Source organism: Elephas maximus, chromosome 4, assembly GCF_024166365.1.
Source record: "Elephas maximus indicus isolate mEleMax1 chromosome 4, mEleMax1 primary haplotype, whole genome shotgun sequence".
In the NCBI taxonomy this organism is placed as follows: domain Eukaryota; kingdom Metazoa; phylum Chordata; class Mammalia; order Proboscidea; family Elephantidae; genus Elephas; species Elephas maximus.
In genome coordinates, this window is record NC_064822.1 from 141,815,136 (window position 1) to 141,827,848 (window position 12,713).

General features: G+C 39.5%; 1 long non-coding RNA gene across 22 annotated transcripts in view; it reads right to left on the reverse strand.

Annotated features, from left to right (window-relative positions):
- The window catches only part of LOC126076545 (uncharacterized), a 470,040-nt gene that overhangs the window by 391,967 nt on the left and 65,360 nt on the right, over nucleotides 1–12,713 (reverse strand). For 13 of the 22 annotated variants that reach the window (XR_007517488.1, XR_007517490.1, XR_007517486.1 and 10 more), the window contains one exon: nucleotides 12,049–12,144. The exons of the other annotated variants lie outside the window; for them this stretch is intronic. This is a non-coding gene — a long non-coding RNA (uncharacterized LOC126076545). The remainder of the gene's footprint in view (nucleotides 1–12,048; nucleotides 12,145–12,713) is intronic. 22 annotated transcript variants of the gene reach the window in all.

Genomic DNA, 12,713 nt, shown 5'->3' on the forward strand with positions numbered 1-12,713 from the left:
GGGTCCTACTGGGTTAATAGAAGCTGCTCGGTGCTGGTGCATTACCCTAGATATGCCACTGGCACTCAGATTGGATTAGGATCTACCCTGCTCCAGTATAACCTCATGCTAACTTATAACATCTTCAAAGACTCTCTTTCCAAACAAGGTCACAGTCACAGGCACCAGGGGTTAGAAATTCAACGTATCTTTTGTGGGGGCACAATTTAATCGGTAGCACCAAGGAAGAAGAGTGCTTAGATGGGACTCTTCCCTCTTCCTCACCCTTCACCAAATCTGTAGATTGTCAGCGCTGAAAAGTTTCTCAGGCCTTTTCCTGCTCCCTAGCCTCACCATCACTTCCCTCATTCAGACATGCACCATCTCTCAACTTAGTGTTACAGGAGCCTCACAACAGTCTAAGCTCATCCTGCTCCAGCTCCTACTGTAGAGTGGAAATAACATCAGCTTTTTTAGGGTGAGCAGCCCTCGGTTCAAATCCTGTTTCATTCACAATATGGCTGTATAGCCCTGGACAGGTAGCTTAATTTTGAGAATTAAAGATAATGGACATAATATTGTTATAGCTCATGTTACAAGCATCCACAGTATTTTTAATCCTCAAAACCACCCTCATGAAATAGGAGAAATATTATAGCTGTTTTGTAGATTAGGAAATAAAGGTTCAGGAAGGGGAAATGACATGTTGAAAGTCACTTCAAAAACAAAAAACCCTAACCCATTGCTGTTGAGTCAATTCTGACTCATTATGACCCTATGGGACAGGACAGAACAGAACTACCCCATAGGGTTTCCAAGGAGTGGCTGGTGGATTTGAACTGCCGACATTTTGGTTAGCAGCTGAGCTCTTTACCACTGTGCCACGGGGCTCCAGTATAAAATAAGAATTCAATAAATACTAGCTATTTGTCTTTCTAAATCTAGTGCAGGGATTGGCAAACTTTTTCTCTAAAGAACCAGACAGTAAATATTTTAGGTTTTGTGGGCAATATGATCAACCTATGCCATATTTTTCCTTTCCTCCTTCTTTCTTTCCTTCTTCCCTTAATCATCTCTTTTCTTCCTTCTTTCCCCTTTAAAAAGGTAAAAACCATTTGAAGCTCGCAGGCCATACAAAAACAGGCAGCTGTAGTTTGCTGACTAGGTTCCAGTCACATCAGTGTTTCTTAAAAACCTTCCATGCTTCCTATTCCTAACGATTTAATATTTAAATTCTTCAGCAGCGCATTCAAGTCTATCCCTGGGTATTAACCACTTCCTTCTCTCTCCTTCAAGCCTTGCCCCATATTCTAGATACACAATTCTCTGAAGAAGCTACATGCTTTCCATGCCTTCATTAATGCCATCCCTTCTACCTAAAATTTCCTGACAAAATCCTACAGGTTGGTAAGTGAAGTGGAAAGGAAGGGAAGGGTTTGGAGAAGAAAAGAGATGCACCATTTATTTCTAAAGGTTCTGCACTATCAAATTTTTCTGCAAAGCCGAACCAAACCCACTGCTGTCCAGTTGATTCCAACTCATGGCAACACAACATAAATTTTCAGGCTGAGTTCATTATCTCCTTCCCTGTGTCTTTCCAGGCCATATATGGTTCATTCTATTCTCAAATGCCTCTGACCCTCAGGCAAACAGCAATGCTCTTTAGAGTAATAATGCCTGGAGGACTTACCACTTTCTCTGAACATACCAAAGAATTTTGTTTTTAGTCACGATAAGAACACATTTCAGAATATTTAAACAATGCTTCTTTTAGTGAACGTGAGATAGTTGGATGATTTATAAATTATAGAAAGGAGTAGGAAGATAGGTCCCTGACTAATTTTCTGTCACTGTCACAGTTGTCTCATTTTCTCACATTTCCCTAAAATATGTGTTGCCATGCTTCTCACCACCAAGCCTCAGACCCAGGTGACTCAAATTAGGCAGGTTTGGAACAGTAATTTCTGGGCTGAATGACTCCTAAGCCTTTGCTTTGCCTCCAGCTAGGATGATCATGGCTCTTGTCTGATGGCCAGGAAAGGAACACAGCCAAGGAAAAAGCCATCAGGCCTCTGGTAGCTCCCTACCCCCAGAAGCCATTGTGACTTCAGACTCACCCAGGCATGTATTTTTACTCTGAAAAGATTCTCCTAGTTCACTGAGAGATCTTTACAAAGATGTATACATTTCTATATATTTATTTAACACACTGAACTTAATGTTAATTCTTTGGTTGGGGGTCTGTGAGGGATACCTGGGATGGAGTCACTTGGAGCCCATCTCTTTAGCCCTTGACAAGCCTCAAAATATTTCAGCCTAAGTGCCATGGGTTGAATTGTGTCCCCACAAAATATCTGTCAACTTAGCTGGGCCATGAGTCCCAGTATTGTGTGACTGTCCACCATTTTATGTGATTTCCCTGTGTGTTGTAACTCCTATCACTATGATGTAATAAGACGGATTAGCGGCAGTTTTATTAGATAGTGTCTTAAGCCAATCTCTTTGAGATATAAAAGAGAGAAGCGGGCAGAGAGACAGGGGATCTCATACCACCAAGAAAGCAGCGCCAGGAGCAGAGTGTATCCTTTGGACCTGAGGTTCCTGTGCTCAGATGCTCCCAGACCGAGTGAAGACTGATGACAAGGACCTTCCTCCGGAGCTGGCACCCTGAATTCGGACTTCTAGCCTACTGGACTGTGAGAGAATAAACTTCTCTTTGTTAAAGTTTCATCCACTTGTGGTGTTTCTGTTATAGCAGCACCAGGTGACTAAGCTACTAAGTGAAACCACCCTTCTCAGAACTGCAAATCCGATCTCTCTAGCCCACTCTCTCTGACTTGAAACAGAGTATATAGTACTCTTTTCAAAGTCAGCTCCAACACAAATCCTTCCCCACCTGTTCCCCTCCCTGGACAACATAGCACCTCTCCCCCTGCCCCCGTTTACCCACTCCCCATCCACACCTTTCTCTTTCCACAGTGGTCCCTATTTTGCAAAACTCTGGACTCTGAAAATGCAGGACAGGGTATACAGATACGGGTGTGTGTTTTTCCTTTACCTAAGATGCATGCCTTCCTTGTGCTATGCTGCTTGCAGTACTTTGGGTGAGCTAATTAGAACTGCAATGTCCAATATGGTAGCCACTAGTCACGTGTGGCGACTGACCACTTGAAGTATGGCTAGTGCAAACTGGATGTGCTGTCATTTAAAATACACACCAGGCTCCAAAGGCTAAGTATGAGAAAAGAATCTAAAATAGCTCATGAAAACTTTTTGTAACTTCACCATGACATGGTTGTTTCGGAGTTGCCATAACAAATTACCACAAATTTAGTGGCTTAAAACAATGCATTTATTATCTTATAATTCTATAATTCAAAAATCTCACATGGGTTTCATTGGACTAAAATCAAGGTGTCAGCAGGGCTGCATCCCTTCTGAAGGCCCTAGGAGACAATCCATTTCCTTATCTTTTCCAGCTTCTAAAGCCTGCCTGCATTTCCTGGCTCATGATCCCCGTGCTCCATCTTCAAAGCCAGCAATGCCTCATCTCTCTCTAACCCTTCTTCAGTCCTGACATCTCTCTCTGACCACAGCTGGGGAGGGGACCTCCAGATTTAAGAACGCGCTTTGATTAAATTTTGGAACTTTAGTGGCTAACCAAAAAAGCTGGCAGTTCAAATCCACCAGGTACTCCTTGGAAACTCTATGGGGCAGTTCTACTCTGCCCTATGGGGTTGCTATGAGTTGAAATCCACAACGACAGGTTTCTTTTTTTTCTTTTCTTTTCTTTTGATTAAATTGGGCTCACTTGGGTAATCCAGGCTAAACTCCCCATCAGCAAGATCCCTTAACATTAATCACCTCTGCAAACTCTCTTTTGTTATGTAAGGAACATAGTCACTGTTTCCAGGGAACTAAGGCATGGGCATCTTTGGGGTTGTTATTGGGCCTACAACATCGGGTTAAATAAACATTACTATAATTAAATTCACAGGTTTCTTTTTACTTTTCTTCACGTGACTACTAAATTTTTTTTAATTATACATGTGGCTCACATTTTTGGCTGACATATTTCTCTTGGACGGCGCTGGCTTAGAAATTAAAAACAGAGATAAAGGGGCTTGTTAAAAGTTATACAGCAAGTCAATAATGATGTTAACAACTTTGAAGTGCTGTAGGGCTTACTCTTCAGACCTTTTCTTTTTCTACACTCACTCCCTGGGTGATCTCATCCTGTCTAATGCCTCTGATACTATTAAGTACTGATGACCACAAATTTGTATCTCTGCTCCAGACCTTGCCCTTGAACTCTAGTCTCATCTATCCAACTGCCTACTCAATGTTTCCACTTGGATGTCTAGTAGGCATCTCAAATGTAATATGTCCCAAACTGAACACTTACTCTTTCCCAGCACCATCTCCCACCCTCCATCCCAACCTGCTGCTCATGTAGTTTTTTCCAACCTGGTAAGGCCAAAATCCTCAGAGACAACTTTGAATACCCTTTTTCTTTCCTGACCCATATCCAAAATATCAGCCCTACCTTTGAAATATATCTAATATCTATTTATTCTCAAAAAGGAGCACTGGTGTTACAACGGTTAAGCACTCAGCTGCTAACAGAAAGGTGGAGGGTTTGAACCCACCAGCCACTCCAAAGGAGAAAGATGTGATGGTCTGCTTCCATAAAGATTATTACCAAGGAAATCCTATGGGACAGGTCTACTCTGTTACGTGAGGTCACCATGAGTCAGAATTTACTTGGAGGTACCCGACAACAGCAATAATTATTCTAAACACCTCCACTGCTCCCATCTGGTCCAAGCCACCATTGTCTCACCATGGTTAATGAAACAGCCTCTTCACTGGCCTCTCTGCTTAAACTCTTCTCCCCTTCAGTCTATTTTTAAGACAGCAGCCAAGTTATCATGTAAAAATCTGTAGATTCTGTAATCCTCATCTTAATATTCTCCAATAGTTTTACATATCGCTTGGAAGAAAAGCCAAATCTCTTACCATGCTCTACAAGGCTCTTCATGATCTGATAGCTGGCTACCTCTTTGACCTCATCAACTGCCACTCTTCCCTTGGCTCACTTCATTCCAGTCACACTTGCCCCCTTACTGTTCCTCAAACAAACCAAACATCCTCCTACCTCAGGATCTTTGTACCTGCTGTTCCCTCTACTGAACAAGAGTCCTTCACTCCCTTTAGGCTCTTGATTAAATATCACCCTATCAGAGTCCCTAGCCCATCACCCTCTGTTTCCCTACACTGCTTTATTTTTCTCCATAACACATCACCATCTGATACACTAAATATGTTCTTGTTTATCTGCTTATTGGCCATTTCTCTTCAAAGAAATGTATCCATGGGGACTGAGACTTTGCTGTACTCTGTTGGTTCCTGTATCCCTAGCATCTAGAACAGTGCCTGGCACATAGTAAAAAAAAAAAAAAAAAAAAAAAATTTTTTTTTTTTTTTACATAGTAAGCACTAGATAAATACTTAATGAATGTATATATAAACATTTAGACTCAGAAAAAAATTAACAATGTTATGCTGAATAAGAACAAGCTATATAACCATATATATTCAATGTTTTTTTTCTAGGATTGCATTTTTTGTCCTAGTAGATTTTTAAAGGCATCTTTCAAGACTTATCAACCGTGTTAGATAATTTTCGGATAAGAATCTTATCCTTCAAAAAGCTAGTGGTTTCAAATCCTAGTTGCCCTTTTGCCATTCAAAATCAGTTTTTCTTACATGAATAATTGTTTAAATCTAGCCTTTAGAACTGACAGAAGAAAAAATGCAGATAATTGCTGTCATAATAAATGGAAAAGCAGCAAAAATTACTGATTTCTTTTCAGCTCATTTAACCCCTAATCAACTGTCAAGCAAAACATCCTTCCCACAGCCTCAGTTAGCAAACTAAAGGGCCTGCATTTCTCAGGCTCCTGTCACATCTCAAGTCTCAGGACGCAAACTTATCACTTAAGCAAAATGGGGAACCAGCCAAACCAAACCCACTGCATCGAGTTGATTCTAACTCACAGCAACCCTATAGGACAGAGAAGAACCACCCCATAGGTTTTCCAAGTCTATAAATCTCTATGGAAGCAGTCTGCCACATCTTTATCCCAAGGAGCACCTGGTAGGTTTAAGCTGCCAACCTTTCAGTTAGCAGCTAAGAGCTTTAACTACTGCACCACCAGGGCTCCCTAAAATGGGGAATGGGGGCATTATATTTCTTTATTACTGTACAATTCTATTTCCCTATTTGTCTCATTTTTTTGAGCTGTTGATCTCCACTTTCAAATTGCAATTTTTCTCCAACCCTTTCAGATACCAGATTTTTGCAACTTTGACATGAAATCTTTCCTTGCTTTATTTTTCTTACAATCAGATTGTGCTTGACATTATTGTCTTTAAACAGCACTGCCATGTTTTAAAGAAACTTCCAAACTACCAACAACCTTCATTTTTTTTTTCCAAAAAACTCTCAGGTGATGCCTACAGTTTTACCCAATGATTTACCAGTCCTATGACCCTTAAAGACACAAAAAGTAGAAGCATCAGCTCCATGCTTCTTAGATTCACCCTGCCCACCCAGCTGGCTCCCTCAGTGCCATTTCATTGCTGTTGATGTTACTTTTTTCTGCTTCTTTGGTTTCTTCCCTGCCTCTCACCTCCTTTGCCTTCTTTCTCTCAAACACTTGGCTCTGTATGCCATCTTTACTTCTTCTTGGCAGGCTGTGAAGTGCTGCTCAGCTGGGGAGCTGCTTCCCCGGTCTCCACTGCCATGTTGGTGGGATCCACAGGGCCTTTTTGTTTGTTTGTTTTCTTTTTCTTTTTTTTTCACGGCTTGGGAGCCCCTTTTAGCCAGGCTGTACTACACAGCTTGGGATCCACTCCCACAGTCTGCACAGCTGTACCAGTAGGATCCCTGGGGGCATCTTTCTTTTTTTTTTTCTTTTTTATCTTTCTTCATTTCTCAGTTTCTTGTCTCCCTCTACTTACCTTCTTTTCCTGTCTCCTGAACACCTAGCACTGTGTGCCATCTCTGCCGCTTCTAGCTGGGCTGTACTGTGCAACTTGGGAGCCACTTCTCTAGTCTCCCCAGCCACACCAGTGAGATCCCTGGGGGCTTTTCTTTCTTTTTTATTATCTTTTTCTCTTTCTCTTTTTTCATTTACGTCTTTCTTCATTTCTCATTTCCTTATCTCTCTCTAAACCCACTTACCTTCTTTTCCTTCTCCTGAATAGCTTGCACTGTGTACCACCCCTGCCCCTTATAGGTGGGCTGTAGTGTGTGGCTTCGGAGCCACTTCACTGGTTGGCACAGCCACACCAGTGGGATCACTGGGGCCTTTCTTTTTTTTTTTTTTCTTTTCTTTCTTTTTTTACTTATTTGTTTTTTATTCTTTTTTTTTCTTCATTTCTCAGTTTCTCATCTCTCTCTCCTTTCCTTATTTTCCTGTCACCTAAATACCTGGCGCTGTGTGCCATCTCCACCCCTTCTAGATGGACTATGCCCTGAGGCCTGGGAGCCACTTCCGTGATCACAAGTGGGATCCCTGGGGGCATTTCTTTCCTTTCCTTTTTTTTTAATTTTTATTTATTTTTTCTTTTCTCCTTTTTGTTTTTCTTCATTTTTCAGTTTCTCATCACTCCACAGCAACAGCAAGCTCCCTCAGTGCTTTTTAGTTCCTTTTTCTGTTTGTTTGTTTTGGCTTCTGCTTCTCTCTCTTCTTTCTCTTCTTTCTCATATCCATCTTACCTCCACACATCACAACCTCCCCCTTCTCTCCTGCCTACCTGCACCATGCACTGAACATCTCACCCCTAAGCAGCACAGGCATGGCCTACCAGAACCTGCCCTGCACTGGCCCATGGCCCACCCTGTCGGTGCCAAAACATGCTGCAAAAAACCTATTCCCACCCCTCCCTTTCAGCTGGACCTGCCCTGCTGTACCATAACCAAGCAAATGGTGAAAATATCATGCCCATGGATGAGCAAACAACAAAGAATGCACAGCCCTCCTGCTCAGAAATAACCAAAGAAAACAAAAAAGCAGGATAAAACAAATAAATCTACAATCAATAAACAATGAAAATAACTACTGAATGTCCCAAAGACAGCAGACAACATCAAAACATATAAAAAGCAAGACAGGATGGTTTCAGTAGGCATCCAAAATAAAACCCCAAATGACTTTGCAGCAGAAGAAAAGGCACTAGACTACCTGATAGAGAATTCAGATCTCTAACATTCGGAGCTATCCAAGAGTTGAAGCACAAAACAGACAAAATGAGGAATAAAATAGTCAAATTCATGGAAAAGGCAGAAAAATTCATAGAAAACACAGACAAAAAATGGAAGAATTTGGGAAAATAATACACAAACAAAATGCCAAGATAAATTCACAACTATAAATCATACAAAAACAACAATTAGAAATCCAAAAGATAAACAACAAGATTTCAGAAATAGTGTCATAGAAGGTCTGAGTAGCAGGTCTGAAACAATGGAAGATGGGATCAGCAAAACTGAATATAAATACTTTAATACAACTCTGTTTGAGGAAGACCAGAAAAAAGAATAAAGACAAATGAAGAAACCCTGAGAATTATGTGGGACATAATCAAAAGCAAAAATTTATGAGTGATCAGAGTTCCAGAACAGGGTAAGAAAACGGAGAACACAGCAAGAATCATTGAAGAATTGCTGACAGAAATCTTCCCTAACATCATGAAAGATGAAAAGCTGGCCATATGAGAAGCTCAACAAACCCTATATACAATAGACCCCAAAAGAAAGTTACCAAGGCATATCATAATCACACTTGCTAAAACCAAAGACAAAGAATCCTTAGAGCAGCTCAAGAAAACGAAAAGTCACATACAGAGGGAAAACAATAAGACTAAACTCTGAGTACTTGCAGAAACCATGCAGCCAAGAAAGCAATGGCATGACATATATAAAACCTTGAAATAAAAAAATTGCCAACCAAGAATAATATACCCTGCAAAACTCTCATTCAGATATGATGGTGAAATTAGGACATTTACAGATAAACATAAATTAAAGGAATATGTAAAAATCAAACTTACAAGAATTATTAAACGGAGTCCTTCAGTTTAAAAGCAAACAATATCAGACTACAGCCTGAATGTAGGATACAAGTTTGAACAAGCCAGATATCAACCTAGGAAATGAACCCTCAAGGGCTATTCAAAACCTAAGGATTTACTACAGGGAACCAGAAAGGTTAATCGGTAAATGAGAACATCAGAACAATAAAAGAGGGAATAAACAGTGTAGGTATAGAACTTTCTAATGGACAGGAAGGCAAAGCAATACCAAGTAATAATAGACTGATTCAAACGTAGGAAATTCAAACGTAGGAAGATAAAGGTAAATTTCAAAGTAACCACAGTGAAAGTTAATGAAGTGTTTTGTCAAAATAAAGAAGAAAAACATAAAGTCCTAGTAAACACAAAATCTACAAAAACAAAAGAAATGAAAAAAAGCACAAATACAAGAAATTCATCACAGGAGCGTAAGAGGAACAAAGAAAATGTCAGTACCACAAAAAAAAAAAAAAAGCATTACAAAATGACAGCAATAAACTCACACCTATCAATAATTACACTGAACATAAATCGCCTAAATGCACCCATAAAGAGACAGAGAGTGACAGAATGGTTTTAAAAACACAGGATCTGTCAATATGCTGTGTACAAGAGACTCATTGTGCTGGTAAAGATTGTGTGTCAACTTGGCTGGGCCATGATTCTCAGTGTTTTGGCAGTTGTGATCACATCCCTATTGAAATCTGATATGTGACCACCCCTATGATGGAATCTGCTGAGTGGGGGGCAGGGCCTATGGCAGTTCAACGTCCTGTCAGTTTTCATCTCTCTGCCCTCTACCACCTATACTCTTCCTGCTCACCTTGCCAAGGTTTTGGCTTGTTCTGGGCCCTACAGCTGCCTCTTGTCTTCTGACTTCTGGTTCTTGGGCTTGAGCTAGCAGCTTACCTGCTGATCTTGGGATTTGTCATCTTCACAGTCTGTGAGCAAGAGACCTGCTCCCTGATCTACCAATCTTGGGTTCACCAGCCCCTGCAGCTACGTGAATCAGGAGAAGCCTTGCAGTCTTGCTTGCTGATCTTGGGATTCATTAACCTCCACAACCTGTGAGTGGGAGCCATGCTGTCTGACCTGCCGATCTTGGGTTCATCAGCCTCTGTGGCTACATATGCATGTATAGTAATAAATGCACACACCAAAAAAGAAGAAAGTGCAGAATCAAAATATTAGCTACACAACTGGAACAAATAGAAATAGAGCAGTAAAGGAAGCCCACAGCCATCAGGTAAAGGAAATAATAAAGATCAGAGCAGAAATAAATGAAATACAGAACAGAAAAACAATAGAAGGAATCAAGAAAACCAAAAGTTGGTTGTTTGAAATGATCAACAAAATCAACAAACCACTGGCCAAACTGACAAAAGAAAACAGGAGAGGACACAAATAACCCAAATAAGAAATGAAATGGGGTACACTGCAACAGACCTAGCTAAAATAAAAAGAATCATAACAGTATTATGAAAAACTAAGCTCCAACAAATTTGAAAACCTAGAGGAAATGGACAAATTTCTAGAAACACACTACCTACCCAAACTAACACAAAATGATGTTGAAAATCTGAACAGACCCATAACAAGAGAATAGACTAAAAAGGTAATTTTTAAAAAAGCCCTGGCCCAGAAGGCTTCACTGGAGAATTCAGAGAAGCACTTACACCAGTATTAATCAAAATATTTGAGAACATAGAAAAGGAAGCGATGCTTCCAAATTCATTCTATGAAGCCAGCATAACCTGATGCCAAAACCAGGCAAAGACACCACAAAAAAAGAAAATTACACACCAATATCTCTCATGAATATAGATGCAAAAATTCCCAACAAAACACTTACCACTAGAATTCAGCATCATATCAAAAAAAATATATACACCATGACCAAGTAGGATTCATACCAGGTATTGAAGGTTAGTTCAACATTAGAAAATCAATCAACATAACCACTGCATAAATAAAAGAAAAGGATCACATGATCATCTCAAATGACACAGAAAAGGCATTCAAAAAAGTCCAACACCCATTCCTGATAAAAACTCTCAATAAAATAGATATAGAAGGGAAACACCTCAACATAATGAAGGGCATCTATACAAAAGCAACTGTCATCATTATTCTTAATGGAGAGAGGCTGAAAATATTCCCCTTGAGAACAGGAACAAAACAAGGATGCCCTCTATTACCACTCCTATTTAACATTGTGCTGGAAGTCCTAAATAGAGTGATAAGGCAAGAAAAAGAAATAAAGGGCATCCAAATTGGTAATGAAGAAGTTAAACTGTCCCTACTTGCAGATGATAGGATATTATACATAGAAAACCCAAGAGACTCCACAAAAAAACTACTGGAACTAATAGATTCAGCACAGTAGCAGGATACAAGATAAAAATACAAAAAACAGTTGGATTCCTACACTCCAATAAAGAGAACGATGAAAATGAAACCATAAAAACACTATCATTTATAATAGCCACTAAAGCAATAAAATACTTAGGAATAAACCTAACCAGAAATGTAAAAGACCTATACAAAGAAAACTACAAAACACTACTGCAAAAAACCAAAAGAGAGGTACACAAATGGAAAAACATACCATGATCATGGATAGGTAGACTGAACATTGTGAAAATGACAATTCCACCCAAAGTAATTTACAAATACAATGTAATTCCAATCCAAATACCAACACCATTCTTTAAAGAGATGGAAAAATTAACCCTTAACTTTATATGCAAATGGAAGAAGCCCTGGATATTAAAAAAAAAAAAAATTTGAAGAAAAATAAAGTAGGGGGAGAACCTGACCTCAGAACCTACTATACAGCTATGATAGTTAAAACAGACTGGTACTGGTACACGAGAGACACACCGACCAAGGGAACAGAATTGAGAACCTAGATGTAAATCCATATACCTATGGTCGCCTGATCTTCGACAAGGGCCCAAAGTCCATCAAATGGGGAAAAGACAATCTTTCAAACAAATGGTGCTGGCAAAACTGGATATCCATCTGCAAAAAAAAAAAAGGAACAAAGACTCATACCTCACACCATACATAAAAACTAATTCAAAATGGTCAAAGACTTAAATATAAAGCTAAAAACTATAAAGCTCATAGAAGAAAAAATAGGATCAATGCCAGAGGTTCTAGTACACAGCATTAACAGGAGACAAACCATAACTAACAACAGACAAACTCCAGAAGATAAGCTAGATACCTGGGATCTTCTAAAAATTAAACGGATGAGCTCATCAAAAGACTTCACCAAAAGAGTAAAAAAAAGAACCTACAGACTGGGAAAAAAAAATTGGCTATTACGAATTCAACAAAGTCTAATCTCTAAAATCTACAAGAAAATCCAACACTTATATAACAAAAAGACAAATAATCCAATTAAAAAATGAGCAAAGGAAAAGAAAAGATACTCCACCAAAGAAGATATTCAAGTGAACAACAGACACATGAGGATATGCTAGCAATCACTAGCCATTAAAAAAGTGTAAATCAAAACCACAGTGCAATACCTTCTCACCTTGGCATTCCTGGCACAAATCAAAAAAACAGAAAATAACAAATGT